The sequence below is a fragment of the Lissotriton helveticus genome, chromosome 12, assembly GCF_964261635.1.
Source record: "Lissotriton helveticus chromosome 12, aLisHel1.1, whole genome shotgun sequence".
Lineage (NCBI taxonomy): Eukaryota > Metazoa > Chordata > Amphibia > Caudata > Salamandridae > Lissotriton > Lissotriton helveticus.
In genome coordinates, this window is record NC_136073.1 from 273241016 (window position 1) to 273259353 (window position 18338).

The following is an 18338-nucleotide window of genomic DNA, read 5'->3' on the forward strand; positions in this document are numbered from 1 at the left end:
CAGATTTTACAATATGAGGCAGAAACGAGTGGTTTTAAAATCTACCAATCACGTTTTTAAAATTGTTCAGTTTTCCTGATTTCAGGCAGTTAAAAGCTCGTTACTATGTACCTGACCTGATGCAAGCTGTTGTCATCAAGCAGAACGGGCGACACTGCCACTGTCAACCCTATCGCAATCAGCGCGCAGCTCCTCGCTGCCTAAATAGCCCCTCCTTGTGGGAGGCTAGACCGCTAACCGAAGGGCAGGCGGAAGTGTGGTAGTTTGTCAGGCTCTTACCTGTCCGCCCTCCGCTCAACGGCAATAATTGCCGAGTCGGACCGGGGCGGGCAGGCTACAGCATCGAGCGCTGACTTCACAGTGCAGGTAAGTCTCTAAATCACCCCCAATACACTGGTCAACATGCAAAACAGATTTTACAATATGAGGCAGAAACGAGTGGTTTTAAAATCTACCAATCACGTTTTTAAAATTGTTCAGTTTTCCTGATTTCAGGCAGTTAAAAGCTCGTTACTATGTACCTGACCTGATGCAAGCTGTTGTCATCAAGCAGAACGGGCGACACTGCCACTGTCAACCCTATCCGCAATCAGCGCGCAGCTCCTCGCTGCCTAAATAGCCCCTCCTTGTGGGAGGCTAGACCGCTAACCGAAGGGCAGGCGGAAGTGTGGTAGTTTGTCAGGCTCTTACCTGTCCGCCCTCCGCTCAACGGCAATAATTGCCGAGTCGGACCGGGGCGGGCAGGCTACAGCATCGAGCGCTGACTTCACAGTGCAGGTAAGTCTCTAAATCACCCCCAATACACTGGTCAACATGCAAAACAGATTTTACAATATGAGGCAGAAACGAGTGGTTTTAAAATCTACCAATCACGTTTTTAAAATTGTTCAGTTTTCCTGATTTCAGGCAGTTAAAAGCTCGTTACTATGTACCTGACCTGATGCAAGCTGTTGTCATCAAGCAGAACGGGCGACACTGCCACTGTCAACCCTATCCGCAATCAGCGCGCAGCTCCTCGCTGCCTAAATAGCCCCTCCTTGTGGGAGGCTAGACCGCTAACCGAAGGGCAGGCGGAAGTGTGGTAGTTTGTCAGGCTCTTACCTGTCCGCCCTCCGCTCAACGGCAATAATTGCCGAGTCGGACCGGGCGGGCAGGCTACAGCATCGAGCGCTGACTTCACAGTGCAGGTAAGTCTCTAAATCACCCCCAATACACTGGTCAACATGCAAAACAGATTTTACAATATGAGGCAGAAACGAGTGGTTTTAAAATCTACCAATCACGTTTTTAAAATTGTTCAGTTTTCCTGATTTCAGGCAGTTAAAAGCTCGTTACTATGTACCTGACCTGATGCAAGCATACATTTGTTTTTCAAGACTTTGGTTATCAAAGAAGGGACCAACCCAAGGACAACTTTGTTCTTGTGGAATATGTTGTAGGTTGTCTAACGTTCTGGCACAGGTAATCGCCACAGAAATGCAGTTGTAAAAGTGAGCAAATGCTTTTCACAAAAGTTCTTTGGCTCAAATGGCTTAGTTATGAGTTGAGTCAAAATTCAGTTTAGGTCCTACTGAGGTGAAAGAGCCCTAGTTGAAGGATGGCTATATTGGAGCACATCAAAATGGTGTTTCACAAGCTCATTTTTTTAGGAACAGACTTCAGAAATGTATTCAAGAATAGTGGATAAGCTGACAACTAATGTTTACAGGAATTAAGTTTTATATCTGCAGATGCCATTTGTGAAATAAAAGGTGTCACCAAATGACGCTTTCAATGATTGTCAAGACTTTTAAAAGGCCCACTGAATTATTATTAGGCCTTTACTCGTGCATTGTTTGGTGGTTAATTCCCTCCTCACTGCACACGAGGACAGATTTATTCTAATAAACCCAAAGATGGGAGGCTTCAGTTCACTGATAGGAGGGAGGAGTGGAGAATCAGTCTATGCTCGGAACTAGTGCTAGTAAGTTGCTCTTAAAAAGAAGTTCTGTGAACCATATTTAGCTACGCCAAAATGAACATTCTGAATTAGCCTGGACTTGCAGGATTCTCATTTCAGTGCCGGGTAAACTAGGGAAAATGTAAAGAAACATTTTCTACAACGATCCAGGATAATCTCCTAAAAGCATTTTTCACTTGCCCCAGAGGCAATGCAAGCTCTGGAGTTTTGAGTGTTTTTCTGTGGTGAAAAAAATGTGCCAGCCTCTTCATTTGTCCACCATTACAGATGGGACACTACCAGCAGTATGTTGCTGTTCAACAGACCAGCCCCATAAATGAACTGTAAGACCTCTTTTAGAGTGGTACCTAGACCCCTGTTTGGATAAGTAAAACATAGCAGTGGTATTGTTCGCAAGGACTTGAAAAACTTTAACCCTGGAGAAGAAGGGAAAAAGGTTTGCCCCCCAAACAATTGTTTGGAAGTTCAGGTGATGGAGGCATATATCCATCCTGTAGAAACCAGAGTACATGAGTTTGATGGTCTCTTTCGTAGGTCATCTATCTGGAAATCTGTAGTCGGGGTGAAAGTAGTAGTATGAGCCCCCCTTTCAAAAATAAACTCCATAGTCCACTAATGAAAACAACAACACTAGGGTGTAAATCAAAATTGTCTTGGACTGATAGCAATGAGCCAGATTCAGTGCTTGGCTAGAGGAGGTCGGGGAATGCTCTTCTGAAACAAAGCGGATACTGGGTGCCGCTAGCTGCTCTTATGAATGAAGTCTTATGAGCTGGTTGATGGGGATTTTCTGGTTGATGGAAATCTCATTCTGAAGAGAGTGTATTTGATCAGTGAGTGAAAAGAAATTATTAACTAGAAAGCATGAGCATTCGCTAATATGTACGAGTTAGTCATGTTTGCTTTTCATTGCTTCTTAGGTCCAACACTGAACAATCACCAAAAATATTTATAGAATTGAGAAGTATGACATACCTGCTCTCAGTTGTTTTGTTTCTAGTTCAGGAGCCTTAAAAAATGTAAGCAGTGTCATAGACTACCAAGATGATACGCGGTAAGTACAGTGGGGTGACACATACGATCTAGATCAGGCTTCTCCATCAAGTAGCTTGTGAGCTCTATTGGTAGCTCTCCAGCTACCTGTAAATATCCTGGGTGCCGCGCAGTAAATTAGAAGATTTTGCTTGGCTGAATTATTCCATGTATAATAAAGTTGAGTGTGTAGTCAAGGCGAAAATGTGTACATTGTCTGAAATCATATGCTGACCTGGGGAGGATAAGGGTTCAATTTCCAAAATGTATTCAAAGCAGGCATTTGACTGATGAATCATGTGGCACTGGACAGACTTATTATTTATAGCATAACCTTGGTGTCAGGGGCATTGGATTATCTATTACCCATGTAGAAGCATTTGAAATTGACCGAATATTTTACAATACTGCTGGAATCCCTGCCTGATGCAGAGGTGATCACTGCTAGTAATTGTAAATATAGTAGCCACAAATGCAATCTTGACTGGTGTGGTCGCTATTACCCACTAATATCAGTAGCTCGCCATGCTTTTCCCTGGATTAAGTATCTCTTAATGAAGAAAAGGTTGGAGACCCCTTATCCAGATACTTATGGGCTGACAATTATTCAGATATATTAGAGATATGCAAGAAAGGAGTATTATTCGGAAGAGGTGTGCCTTGGTAGTATTTTTCTCTTTCTAAAGGCAGTGGTCCCAAGACAGAAAATAAGTTGTGAGCAATGAATAGAGACCCAATCAGTACTATATTGTGGTCATCTGTCCAGCCCGACAGATATTTAATATGCAGTCAGGTACAATATTTGCAAATAATAAACACAAAACAGTTTAAGTGGGACACAAGCCTGCATCCAACTTGGCAAGGAAAACGTACAACATAAAGTAAGGGGTTGAGGCAGGGGAAGTTGTTTGTTTCAAACTCATTTCTTATAGAACAAACAAAATACACCATTACACAAAAATTAGTGCATTTTCACAAATCGTATATGGTGTACAAAGTGTCGACATGTTTCGATCCCTTAAGAGAATGCTGGGATCATCTTCAGGACATTATACATGACATGCCTGTTTACATATGGCTTAAATTACTAAAACTATGGGAAAAAGTTAGAAGGAACGAAGGAAAAAGAAGGAAATTGGTATTAATTAACAGACAAGGGAATGCCGGCAATCATTCAAAGTGCTCTTGAGATTGCCTCTAGTGTCGTTTCTGATTGGAAGCGCGAAGCTCCTAAATATGAAAGCAAGCACGTGACATTAACGTGCAGTGAAAATTTCTAAACAAAGTGATGGGAAACAATAGAAAATTGAAGAACGATTGATGCGAGCTCTGGTGAAGGTGTTGAAGGAGTGAAACTACCTCTACTAGTAGTCGTGAGTCGGTGGTAAAAACAAGGATCAGACAGGAGTAACGGAAGTGAAGAATGCGCTGTAATTTGTATCCGGGGTAGCGCACCAATGTACTGGGGCCCAGGGAAGTGATGGGACAGGTATCGCTCTTGAAGTCAGCTTACCCAAGGAAAAGTGACAGACTGTCTTGAAATCAAGAGAACAGAGCAGCGGCGTGGTGCGTTTAAATGGATGGGCCAGGTATTGGTGCAATGGAGTGCGCATTGAGAAACGGAAGCCTGCAATAAGTTGAAGGGGAGGAAGTTAATGATGAGGATGGAAGGAAAGAAGGTAACCGCGGCCTGCGGGCGTGGGCGCTTACCGATTATGGAAGTTCCAGTATGAAAATTTAGGATGTGTAGCAAGCTGCTTTAGCGGTCTTGAGCTGAGTTCCGTGCCAATGCTGAAAAGAGGAGCAAGGGAATGATTACGAATATGACAGCTACATTTGTAATAGGGGAAACCATCGTGCAGAGCATACGCGCTTACTGTTAGTGGTCCTTGGTCTGTCACACCATGTGTGTAGCCGGCCACAGCACTGAGTGAGCCGGGAGCAGGAAGTATTTAAGGAACCATCCTATTGGGAGCAGTGAGTCAGGTGACCAGGTATAGTAAAGATGAAAGAGGGACTAGTAATTGCCAAAAACGTGCCATCTTGGAATATGAACAAGTTCTTGTGCATGATAGAAAGTGGTTGAGAGAACAGAGTAAAAACAGGAAAGAGAGTGATCAGGAGTGGCAAATCTGGCCACCGTAGAATACAATGCAGCAAAATGAAACTCTGTACATTACGATAGAGGCAAAATCGGTGATAAAATTCGGAGACATAAATGGAGAGAGACACATAAAACATTAAAAAGGGGAACAGAACAGGGCACTTAAAATAGCAAATGTCTGTGTTGAGGACCAAAAATTGCAACACTACCCTAAGGGAATCGTACTCCGATTAATGAAGTCCAGTCCTCCAGAAGGTTGAGGCCTGTATAATACTTCCAGTCCTCAGGATCCATTTTAGTTTTTTTTTTTTTATAATAATATAAGCTTTATTCGATTTTCGTAAAATCATGAAAGCACAATACATACATATAAAAACATCACATCACGGTTAATAGATGCTTGCATATGCTATTTAACAATTAAAAACAACAATTAAAATAATCAAGTCTTAAAAACTCATTCAAATACCATACAATGAGAAATGAATTGATGCTAACCAACACAATAGACATAGAGGGTACGAATGTTTTACAGCATGGTTTTCCGCAACAACATAACAGATTTTAGTTATTCCTTGTTAATGAGCTGTGTAATGTCCGCACCCCTTGGTGGTGGCTTTATCACGCTAATGATTGTCCACCATATGTCATCTTCAGTGTGAACCACTGCCTGAAAGTGTTCCACAAGAGGTGCATTTGGGGTATTGCAGCTTCTCCAGTATTGGGGTGTCTTTCATAGATTCACATGCCTGAATCATTCCCCGTGGTCGGAGTGGGAGTCCCACGGTACATAAAAAAGCAATAATATCCTTAGAAAAACTTGGTAATAACCAACCAGGAAGTAAAGTAACCCAAGCTACCATAGAAAAAACTTCCACACTCATGACTATCCTAGTCATTTTGTATAGTCCAAACTGCAGCCAATCAGGCAACAGCACCCACCAGAAAGTCCTCCCCAGAGGCTCAGGCTCTCAGATTTTCTACCGCACCCCGTGTGAAGGGAGTCTCCCTGAGCTCTGCTCAGTTTTTTCTATCAAAATTGCTACATTCTGCAAGTATTTTTACTTTTCTTCAAAGAAGACTTTATTTTCAACTCTGCTTCGCCTGTGGAAAGCTTCGCTTTTTTTCTAAGGACCCTCTCGATACTCCTGTCTTTTTTTTCTGAACTCAGGCGAAGAGTCGCAGGTTCTGTTGAACCCTTTTCTCGAAGGACCTTTGAGAACGGAGAGGCCCGTCTCCTTCTGTGGCTACAGGAGTTGTAGACTTTCTGACACCCCTGTCTCTGACATGGAGAGCGTTTGTTCTGGACGTGCTAAGTCCTCTCTAAGCGTGGGTGTGGAACTGAGATTCCTTCTTCTTGACCTCCAAGGATGAAGTAGGATCCTCTGGATATTGTTCTCCCACGGAGTCTGCTGGCCTCCACGCCTACGGACCTGGTCTCTGGCGTTTCAGACTCTTACTGCCACCTTTACACTATAGAAATGTGCCAGTCCGTCGCCGGGTTCGTCGACACGCCTGTCGACGATGAAAGAGTCCGTCGTCGTTGTCACTTCGTCGACGACGACCTTGAGTGTGTCGACGAGTTTAAAGGCTATTCTCAACTTCTAAGTTGCGGTCGTTGACAGTGCCCTCTCGTCGACGATAGGCTCGTTGACGACAGTTTAAGCCTCGTCGAGACGGTGGCCTCGTCGTAGACGGTGGCTCCGTCGACGACCGTGAAATAAGCCTCAATGACGGTAAGCCTCGTCGACGGTTGTCCTCGTCGACGGTTGGCCTGTCGACGGTTTTTCTCGTCAACGGTTGGCCCATTGGCAACAGTCAGCTTCGTCGACAGTGGGCTCATCGACGGTAAACTTTGTCGACGGTGTACTTCGTCGACAGTCATCCTCGTCGACGGTAAACTTCGTCAATCATTAGCTTCGTCAACGATTGGCTTTGTTGACGGCAGAGTTGCGTTGATGGTGGGCTCGTCAATGGTGGCCTCATCGACGGTCAGCTCCCTAGACTTTAAACTTCAGCAATTACTTCATCGACTATCAACTTCATCCAACAATGGACTTTGTCAACGACGGAAAGCTTCGCCGACGGTTGGCTTCGTCGAGGGTTGGCGTTGTCGACAGTTAGCTGTGTTGACGCAGATGGCCTAGTTTACGGTTGGCCTCATCGACGGTTGACCCAGTCAACGATTGGATTCGTCGACGGTTAACCCAGTTGACAGTTGGCTATATGTACAGTGCTCTTGTAGCCTATTTATTAGTTGTAAACTGCTTTTCCGCTACATCAATGTGATGGCGTGATGGCTCCTTACTCAACGCCATCATTTCTTGGACTGGCTAAAAACTTAGCCAGACTCTCAGCCTCTGGTTCCTTAAGACCAGAATTACGTTTTTCTGACGACGAGGCTGCCATGTCCTGTTCCATGGCGAAATTATACCCTCTCTTACACCTGAATCTCCATTATATTACCCTCCGGTGGATATTGGAGGATCAAACCTCCTCATGGAGAAAACTGCGACTCGCTTTCATCTTCCTCTCGTCACGAGGAAAGAAGTAGACCGTTTTTCTCTTTGATTTTACAATTAACTACGGACACAAGTTCGTTCAGTTCCTCTGATACCTTTTATTTGACAAGAGGTCTTTGACTCTTCCAGAGCCCAAGATCTGCGTTGCTCGGGCGGCCCAGCGACGTCCTTGCAATTCCGCTTCTCCTTTGACGTTTTTCTCCCGACTGAGAAGGTCGATGCCTCGTATTATTGGGGGAAAATGTTCTCCACAATGGCTGCAGCCACAGTTTCAGCAGGCAATTCTTTAGCCATTTTGGGCAGGTACCACAGAGGTAGACTGGCATGTTGGCACAGGTAGCCCTTCTTCCCGAATCCTCCTCGGCTAACGCTTCAAGGATCCTGCAGAAGAATGGAAGAAGTGCATCAGAAACAATAGACCGTGCAGTGCACATTGCGTCTCCAAGTTTTTAGACAGCTCGCAGCAGCGGCAGTATTGCAAAGACAAGGTTGGCAGAACGCTCGGTTTTTCGCCCAGAGGTTCAGACAAAAATAATGGACGTACCTTTTATGGGTAATCCCTCTTTGGTCAACATGTTGAGCAGACACTGCAGTCACTACCCGCGCCTTCGGCTCTCTCCAGTACAGAAAGCAGCCCTTTCGTGGTGCCCTAGGTTGCAGCTCCACATCCTCTTTTCCAAGGAGTTCCACCCAATATCACTCCTACAATCAGAACCAACTGCATTATTCGATTCTAAATCGTATACAGGAGGTAATTCTTCCAGGAAACAAAGACTTGCCTTAGAACCCACCCTTAATCCATCCCAAAAAGACTGATGGTGGAATTGTTCTCTTTTATTCCATTTGGTCAACAATGCCATTTGTCTGTTGGGGGTTCTAATAGTTGTGTCGAAAGGGCACACTCTAGAATTTTGGCGAATTCCCTCTTGCTACACCTTCAAAGGGGACCTCTACCTCCTCATCTACGCGAGTCGTTTTGCACAAGTGTCTATTTTGATACACACAGGGACCGGCGGAGTGGTTCCAAATCTCCAACAACAGAGTAAGGGTTTACTCTCAGTTCCTCATCAACACGCAAGTCAGGAAGGAAGCGCCTGATTTTAGATCTTTGTGCAAACTTTTCAAATGTTGTACCTCAAGAAGGTCCTAAAGTTCTACTGCCAGAACGACTTTATAATTACACTCGAACTCCAGGATGTCTATTTTCATGTGCCAATCCTTCCAAAGCATAGGAAGTGGCTACACTTTACGATAGGTACAAACCTTTTCAATTCAAGGTCCTACCTTTTTGGACTTCGGTCCGCTCCACTTGTCTTTACGTGGATCCTGGCACCAGTTGCAGCCTGTCTACGTCTGCAAGGCATACAAATTTATCATTACTTAGACGACTGTTTAAGAAGGGCTCGCTCTTATCAACAAGCAGTCCAGCACACCCAGACTTGTCAGTCACTATTTCAAAACCTGATTTTCAAAAAATCATGACAAGTCCCAACTAGTCCTAGCTCCGATATGAACATTTCTCGGAGCATCAATCAATACAAACCTAGCAAGGGTGTTTGTCTCACATGAACGACAGGCCTGCATCTCCCACTTGGTGGTTCTTCTACGTACAAAAAAAAAAAAAAGGTCCTTTTCAGTAGATCCTCAAAGTCATTCCTGGCCACGGCCTCCACCTGCATCCAGTTGGTTCCCAACTGCGATTACACATGAGAAAATGCTAGAGGAGCTAGCCAAGCAGTGGCGACAACTATATGGCTCATTCACCGACATCATCTTATTTGCCTTTCGAATGAGGACACCGCTTGGCTGGTTGGCCAACACTCCCAGTGTCGTAGCAGGCCGCTCCCTCCTCGGACGCTCCACCACTCAACCTTACCAATGATGCCTCTCTGGAAGGTTAGGGAGCGCACCTTCAGGGTTTTTTCCATCAAAGGCAGATGGACGCCCCTCCAACGTACGTCACACACTAACCGCTTGGAGCTGTTATCCAGTTTCCTGGCTCTGAAAGCCTTCCGCTTCCTAGTGCGAAAGGAATCAGTGTTAGCGTGTACAGACAATACTATCGCTATACACTATCTCAACAAGCAAGGAGGTACGCGATCACTGTCGCCCAAACAAGCACAACACATTTGCGAATAGGCCATTCACCATCGGGTTGATATTTCTGCAATACATGTTCCAAGGGTCTCAAACGTCATGACGGACACCTCAGCGGATGCGCCTAGGACAACCACGGGTGGGATCTCCACCATCAGACCCTGGACCACATCTTATGCCTGGGGGGCCAACCAGACCTGGATCTGTTTGCATCGCCTCTCAACCGCAAATGCCTATACTATGCAATCTGACTTCCCCACTAAAGATTGTGCGGAACTGCATTCGATGAACTCGTCAACAGTATTTGCATTTGCTTTTCCGCCGATTCTGTTTCTGCCTAGTCTGCAGCGGAAAATGAGGTTCTAACCATGTCACATCCCACTCTTTGTGCTCAGATGGCCTCGCTGACCGTGGTGCATGGGTCTCCTCCTACTACCTTGCTGCGTACCTTTCACACTTCGCCCTCTGCCGCACCTTCTGACAGTGCAGTACGGACGGATTCACCATCCGCATTCCTCAGGCCTCAAGCTCGCGACTTCAACCTGAGCACTGTGAATTTACTCACTTGTGCATTGCCTCAGACTGAAGGAAGGTTTCTCGCGAACGCAAGAACCCTTCCACTACTTAGATATATAAACTAAAATGTAAACGCTTTGGTATCTGGTGCGAGTCTGTCTGCATCAATTCCGTGCACGCTACACCAGAGCAAATCCTACCTGTTTTTCTCCTTATGGCAAAGTCAGCCCTTTTTCTCATTTCGTCTTGAAAAGTACTGGCTACATTCGTTTTCGCCATGACGGATTCAGGTCTCTCTATTCCTCCCTGATTATTCGCAAGTTCTTTTAGGGCCTCTACAGGATGTGCCCGCCCATCGGGCGTTTCCCCGCCTACTTGGCGCCTCAACGTCGTATTGGCCCAGCTTCTCTAAGCTTCTTTTGAACCAATCCATTTCACGGATTCGACATTTCTAACATGGAAAGTTTCCCTCCTACTCGCTCTCACGTCTTTCCGACGTGCGAGTCCTATTCAAGCTTTTACCATCAAACATATTTACCTTCAACTTCCAAATGACTCTCTGGTGCTGCGCACCAATCAACTATTTAATCCACTATTTATATTTATTGTTGGCTTTGACTTCATTTAGAAGAGTCAGTGATGTCCAGGCTTTCACTGTCCATCCACCTTTCTTACAGTTCACGTCTAATTCAGTAGTGCTCCGCACAAAACCAAAATGTATGCTTAAGGTGCCTTCGGACTTACACCTGAATGAGCCAGTCATCTTAAGGACATTTTTTTACTAATCCTCAATCCCCTGCGGAAAGGGCATTGCATACACTTGACATCAGGAGATGTTTAAAGTTCTATTTACAAAGGACCTCTGCAATACGCAAATCCGATCAATTGTTCATCGCTTATGGAAGGATACGACAAGGACATGCAGTGTCTAAACAAACCATATCTAGATGGATCTCTGCAGCTATTGACTTTTGCCATATACAAGCAGGAAGACCTTTACAGGCAACTCCAGGGGCTCTTTCTACAAGAGCTGTGTCTTCCTCGACTGCTCTTTTCGCTGGAGTTCCTCTTCAGCAAATCTGCAGAGCAGCAACCTGGTCCAGCAAGCATACTTTCACCAAGCACTATTGTTTGGATGCAGCCAGCGAGACTGATGCGTCAGTGGGTCAAGCAGTTCTGCGTAATCTTTTCAGATAAGGTGAGCCTCTGTTTCCCTCCTCCTCTTTACTGCTTTCCAGGCACTTATTTCATGCCTATTATTATGTACATTCTGATGTAACTGCAAATTGTTCATGCTTTTAGGAATGAGGCATTTCATTATATGATTATGTGTTTTTCATATGCACAAACTTATGCTACAAAAAGCGTCTTCCAAGCATTATTATATACTGCTATCTACTCTGATTCAGGCATGTGAATCTATGAAGACACCCCAATACTGGAGAAGAACAATACTTACCTGTAATCTGTGGTTCTCCTGTATTGGTGTCTTTCATAGATTCACATGCAACCCACCCACCTCTCCGCAGAGGCTCATAGGCTAGGTTGGTTTTACCTTCACTCCTGTGCGAGAAAATCTGAGAGCCTGAGCCTCTGGGGAGGACTTTCTGGTGGGTGCTATCGCCTGATTGGCTGCAGTTTGGACTATACAAAATGACTAGGATAGTAATTAGTGTGGAAGTTTTTTCTATGGTAGCTTGGGCTACTTTACTTCCTGGTTGGTTATTACCAAGTTTTTCTAAGGATATTATTGCATATTATTGCTTTTTTATGTACCGTGGGACTTCCACTCAGACGACGGGGAACGATTCAGGCATGTGAAACTATGAAAGACACCAATACTGGAGAACCACAGATTACAGGTAAGTAACTATTGTTCATATTCAGCTATGGTGCTGGCAAATCGGTATCCGAGCCTTTTGCGTTGTCTGCCCAATGTAGATTTTATTGCAAGGACATAGAATAGCATAAATCACGTTGTTGGTGTTATTTTTGGGCTAGGAGTAACAAACTACTATCCTTTGGTAACACTTTATCTGGTAGAGACTCTATCTAGTGGCAGATTCCTTACCGTAGAATATTCCTAAGCATCAGACTGGATCCAGGACTTTTCTGAGCAATCCCTCTTGCACACTGGTACGTGGCATGGTTGCCGTAGTTTTCACCAGAATTGACGTGCACAGTGCCTATATATGCCACTGCAGTGTGCGGACCTCAGTTCTTGACTATTTCCGCTGCACCAGAGCACGGAGCTAAGCTGAGGTAGAATGACTGGTGTGCCAAAAGTGAGGTCCAAAAGGATCGCTGAATTTGAGAAAACAGTCTACAGAATGGGGAGGGTTGGTAACGAATCTGCAGATAGCTAGAGTCTGTACCAGATAAACCATTCCCAAAGGTAAGTAACTTGTTCATTTGATAAAGGCCTCTAGCCACGGTTTCCTTATCTTAGAATAGATACCAAAGTAATATCCCTCCACGGAGGAGGGTCTATGGATTGTTTTCAGAATAAGGACCAAAAAGGCGAAGTGCCCATCTTGCCGGACCTGACTGTTAAGGCAGTAGTATTTGGCAAATGTGTGCAGAGATTCCCACGCAGCTGCCTTCTATATGTTCAAGACTGAGACTCCTCTAGCTAACACATTGGACACAGCGGTAGCTCTGGTGGAGTGAGCTCTTAAGCCCTCGGGGAGTGTTTCTTGGCCATTGCTTAGCAGATCTTAATACAGAGGATGATCCATCGAAAGATGGTTCTCTTTTGAATTCCCTTTGCTTTCTTCATCCCTGCAAAATCCAACAAAGAGTTGTTCGTCCATTGAGAAATATTTGGTAAAATCAATATATATAATGATAACACCCCTTTTGGATCCAGGCAGTGGCATCCCTCCTCATCTTTTGAAAGATAAGGAGGGGGGGCAGGAGGGGGGGATAGAAAGGGTAGGCAGGATGACGTTTGCCCGATGTGAAAAGGTGTGACCACTTCTGGTAGAAAGGATGCCATAGTTCTTAGAACCAGTTTGTCTGGGGGGAAATGTAGTGTATGGAGGGTTAGCGGAAAGTGCTTGCAACTCTCTAACCCTCCTGGCAGATGTTATCACCACAAAGACAGAGGTAAACTATGTATCAGCTCAAAAGGGGAACACATGAGGAAAGTAAGAACTACATTCATGTCCCGTTGAGGCATAATGAAGGCTGTGGGAGGAAACATACTGCAAACCTTTAAGGAATCTAGTCACAACAGGTGACTTAAACAGGGAAGGTTGATCGGGCAACAGTAGAAAAGTGGGAATGACGACCAGATATCGTTTCTCTGTACCCAGAGTAAAACCTTGCTGGGCCAGGGATAACACAGAAAAGAGAAACTCAGACAAGGGTGAAAACAGAAGATCAGCTGACTTAAATGTATACCACGCCAGCAGTTTGTCCCACGGGCAGGTGTAAATTATTTTGGTAGACGAACCCTAGGCTGCTAGAATGATATCACACACTTAGGGAGGGAGGTCAAATACGCTCAATTGTCACCGCTCAATATCCAAGCATGAAGGTGGATAGTGGACAGGTTCGGGTGTAGTATATTGCCCTGTTGCGACGACAGAAGATCCTTTTGAATGGGCAGCCTAACTGGATCACAGATGCTCAAGATCAGGAGTTCAGCATACCAAACTGTCTGTGTCCAGAAAGTTTTCACTAAGATGACTTGGATCCGGTTATTCCTGAGAACTCTGGGCAGGAGTGGTAACGGCAGAAAGGCGTACAGGAGTCCTGATCTCCAACTCGAGATGAAATGCGTCACCAAGCAAAAGCTGCCTTGGAAACTCCAGTGTGCAGAAGTGCTGACATTGCACGTTCTCAGCGGTGGCAAATAGATCTTACAAAAGTTCTCCCCAATCTCGGATAAGACCTTGCACCACCTCCAGATGAAGACGCCATTCGTGAACCGCCAGGCATTGGCGGCTGAATTAGTCAAGCTCTGGCGTTCAGAGAGAGCCTGCCAGGTGTTGACGATGGCCAAGTGCTCTGTCATTCCATCCACGTCCAGAGGCTCAAGACCACAACCTTACCCCACCCTGTTTATTGCAGTACCACATTGGTGGTGTTGCCTGTGAACACTTGAATAGCCTTTCCTTGATTGATGGAAAAAATGTCCAGTCGGAACACTCTCAGTTATAAAAGATTGAAGTGAAGCAGAGATTCCACCAGAGACCAGGTTCCTCTGATCTCCAACTGTCCTGGGTGGCTGCCCCAGCCCAAGATTGAAACAGCCATTTACACTGTGAGCTCAGGGTGGGGGAAGCGAAAGAGGCCCTTCGTTGAGCCAATCGAGGTCCATGCAGCGACTTTGCAGATCCCTCCGATATCTGGACCAGGTCAGAGAAATTTCTCTGATGCTGTGTCCACTGGTAATTCTAGTCCTATTGCAGAGCCCGCACATGCCATTTGGCATGTGTTACCAGCAGGAGGCGATTAGACCCAGCAGCCTCCAAGTAAGTCTCACCGAAATCCAGAATAAAGGCTGAAACATCGGAATCACAGCCTAAATATTCCGGACTTGCTGTTCCGGATGATAAGCCTGTAACTGCACTGTGTCCAGAACAGCTCCAATGAAAGGGAGCGTCTCAGAGGGAGTCAGGTGTGACTTCGGCACATTGATAGTGAACCCCAGTGAATGCAGGGTTCCCACTGTAGTCTGGAGGTGGGAGACAACTGCCTGAGGCAAGCATGCCTGAAACATCCAGTCATTAAGGTAGGGGTAAGACTGGAACCCCTGACTTTCGCAGATGCGTTGCAACCACTGCCATCACCTTGGTGAACACCGGAGTGGCACTGAAAAGGCCGAAAAGGACCACAGTGAATGTATAATGACCCTGGCCCATCGCGAACCGCAGGTAGCATCTATGGGCAGGCAGGACAGGAATGGGAAAGTAAGCATACTGCAAGTCCAATGCTACCATTCAGGGTCGAGGGCAGATAAGACCTGAGCCAGGGTGCGAATCATACATTTTTTCTTCTTCAAGTACTAGTGAAGACAGTGTAGATCTAGGACAGGACATAGGCCGCAATCCTTTTTTGGCACCAGAAAGTAGCAGGAATAGCAATCACGACCTACTTTTTATGGCTCCTTTGGCCAGAAGGGCCAGTACGTCCTGTCGCATGAGAACAAGGTGGTACTCAGTCAGCCCATATGGGGGACAAAGGGGGCCACTACAGTATCCACAGAAGGGGTGTAACACCGAATTCAACGAGCAGCAGACTACAGATTGCCTCAACGACCTAGCAGTGGCCCTACTATCCTTGAATCTTCTCAAGACCGAATCAGCCTCATCTCCGAAGAGAAGGGTTCCATTGAAGGCATGTCCATGAGCCATGCTCGGACATCCCCTGAAAAGCCAGAATTCTTCAACCAGGTGTGATGTCTCAACACCACCGAAGAAACAATGGCTCTTCTCAGTGAGTCCATCGTATCCAACCTGCATCCGATCATGAACTTTCGTGCATCTCGCCCATCAGCAATGGCTTGGAAGAGTATGGCTAGAGTGCCTCATCCAGGACCATAGGCAGCATTTTCGCAAACATGTACCAGACAATATGGGAGTAAAGGCAGAGTAGGCACACTGTGTTCACAGACCACAGTGAAAGGCTGTCTCTTTCCAAAGTTATTCAGCCTTCTGGAATAACCTATCCGTTGGTGTGGTAGGGGACACACCAGGATTAATTCTGGAAGTCAAGGCCTGGACTATCGGACTCTCGGTGGAGGGCGGTGGGAAGTGATGGGAGAGGATGGCTGGATCCCCGGGACCGAGGCAATAGCTGCAAGAAATGGTCCGGGGCAAGACTTGGCCCAGGCCCGAGGAGGACATCGGTGAGGGCTTTGTTGAAGGGTAGTAAGGGTTCCGGTGGAGATTCCCATGATTGACGCATCTTCATCAAAAGGTTAGTTTTGACTTGAACCGTGGCCAGCAATAGGTCCAGGAATGTAGCGGCTCTCCTAACCACCATCACAAAGGAAGCCCCTTACTCCACAGCCACTATGAGAGGAAAGAAGAGGCCAGTGTCTGGTGAGGTATCCAGCCCAATGGCATCAGCCAGGTCCGCATACCAGTTATCAGCCATGGACACTGCTAGGGGGTGAATGTAGGAATAGGGCTCCTAAGATCCCCTCCATTTGTGTTCCTCTCCATGAAATCGGGATTTGTCTCCAATTCAGGCTGTGTGGGCCTGGTCTGCCCCGGAAGCAATGTCGTGCAACGTCGGTCCGGCTCATTATCAGAGTCAGGAGGGTTTGGCGTCGCCACTGATACATGCCTGGAGGAGGTGGCGAAGCTTCAGTCGGAAACGATCAGGATCCACAAACAGATCCTAAGGGGTCAACTGGCACTAAAGGCTAACCCACCGGTTGGAGCTCCAGTCAAAGACCCTCCAGGTCCTGTGGTACCCAAAGGTTCTCCAGATGGGGTCAACAGACCAAAAATGAAGCTAGTAGCCTCATAAAACTCTTGAAGCTAGGTGGAGGCCGCTCTTTCTCTAGGACATTCGGGGAGGTGCGGAGCTGACCCAGTTTTCGACATCAGTTGCACAGGGACCACCTGTGAGCAAGGTCGGGATTTGTGGCGTCATTCCCTCACGTTGTCTGAAGAAAGGGAGCGATGTGACGTCGCAGAGCGTTTTGACTTCTTGTGGGATTTACCAGAAGAAGTCCTAGAGTGAGAGGAGGACCTATGTGAGCGACTGTTGGAGCTGTCCCTCACGGACAAGACCTGGAGAGAAACAGAGTCGCATGACGAGCGGCCAAAAGCTTTGTAGCTTCTCTTGATGGCCTGCCGTTCATTGTCCTGCACTCTGCACATGACGGAGTCGTGTTCCTTCTCAAGGCACCACAAACAGACTGAGTGTAGCTCTGTCGCCAACATCTGTCGATGGCAGGCTCCACAAGCTTTGCACCCGTTGGGTTTCTTCGGGGACATAGTCGAAAAAGGCACACAATTTGCAGATAAACAGAGTTGAGTCAGTCAAAAAATGGCTGATGGGAGCTCGACCATATCCGCACTGATGATGCGGAAAAGAAGAAACTGAGGTCCGTGCACTGGTATTGCACCTAGCTAGGCACCGCCTACATCACTTCCAGCGCTGACAATGCCATCAACAGCACACAGAATCAAACGGCACAACCTACCAGGATGGTTAGAATATTCCCAGGTGGAAGACTGGATCGGAAGTTTTTTAAGGTAAGGAATCTGCGGCTAGAAGTGCCCATCAGATGCTATAATGCAAGAAGATTCTTCACAGAAAAAGAGGTGTATGGTTGGAACTGTGTGGAGTATGATGACAGTACACTGAGGAGTACAAATTAATTGTTTACATTTGACCTTTTGTACCTTAGAGAAAAGTATTAAACAGGGTGTAAGGAAACGCTACCCTCAATGGGATAGAGAGCATTTCAGATTATCCAACAACCCTCGCATAGAGATCCTAGTGGACAAAAAGAGTAAAAATGTGATGCGTCTTGGTTTTTATACATGGAAGGATAAGTTAGTTACCTGTAATCCTAGTTCTGTTCCAGGGATATACTCAGTCATAAGCACTGAATATTCCCGCCCACGTGCAGGAACCCCGGAGCATTAACAAAAGATATATGCATATTTATATATATATAAATACATCTAATATGGATATATCTATAATATACACACATATATATATATATAAATAGGCAGCCCACAATCCAAATTTAGACTCAAATATGCCAATATTACATTGTATTTTTCATTTGAAATACATCATACAAAATAACATTTCCATCATATAGAGAAAGGCACTCCCAACTTGTTTGAACACAGACTTTATTTTTAAAAAAAAAGGCAAGTTGATAGCAGGCAGATTAGCCTAGAAGTCTGCATTTGGAACACTCATCAGAGAAAACTGTCGCCAGGCCTTTAAGAACTCCAGGCTCCCATCATGCCCCACAGGTGACAGTTAGGTCATGTCTTTTTGACAGCGTATTACATTGTATGAATAACATGCGGGGAAAAACATTCTGTAATAGACACGGTATTCGTCCGGGGAGGAGAGAGGATTGCTTATGACTTTGTTGAGTATATCCCTGGAAGAGAAC

General features: G+C 45.8%; 1 protein-coding gene across 3 annotated transcripts in view; it reads left to right on the forward strand.

Annotated features, from left to right (window-relative positions):
- The window catches only part of LOC144798682 (polycystin-1-like protein 3), a 1031816-nt gene that overhangs the window by 988209 nt on the left and 25269 nt on the right, over positions 1-18338 (forward strand). Inside the window, exon 30 of one of the 3 annotated variants that reach the window (XR_013603613.1) lies at positions 2881-3014. The exons of the other annotated variants lie outside the window; for them this stretch is intronic. The gene's annotated coding sequence lies outside the window, so the exon portion shown is untranslated. The remainder of the gene's footprint in view (positions 1-2880; positions 3015-18338) is intronic. 3 annotated transcript variants of the gene reach the window in all.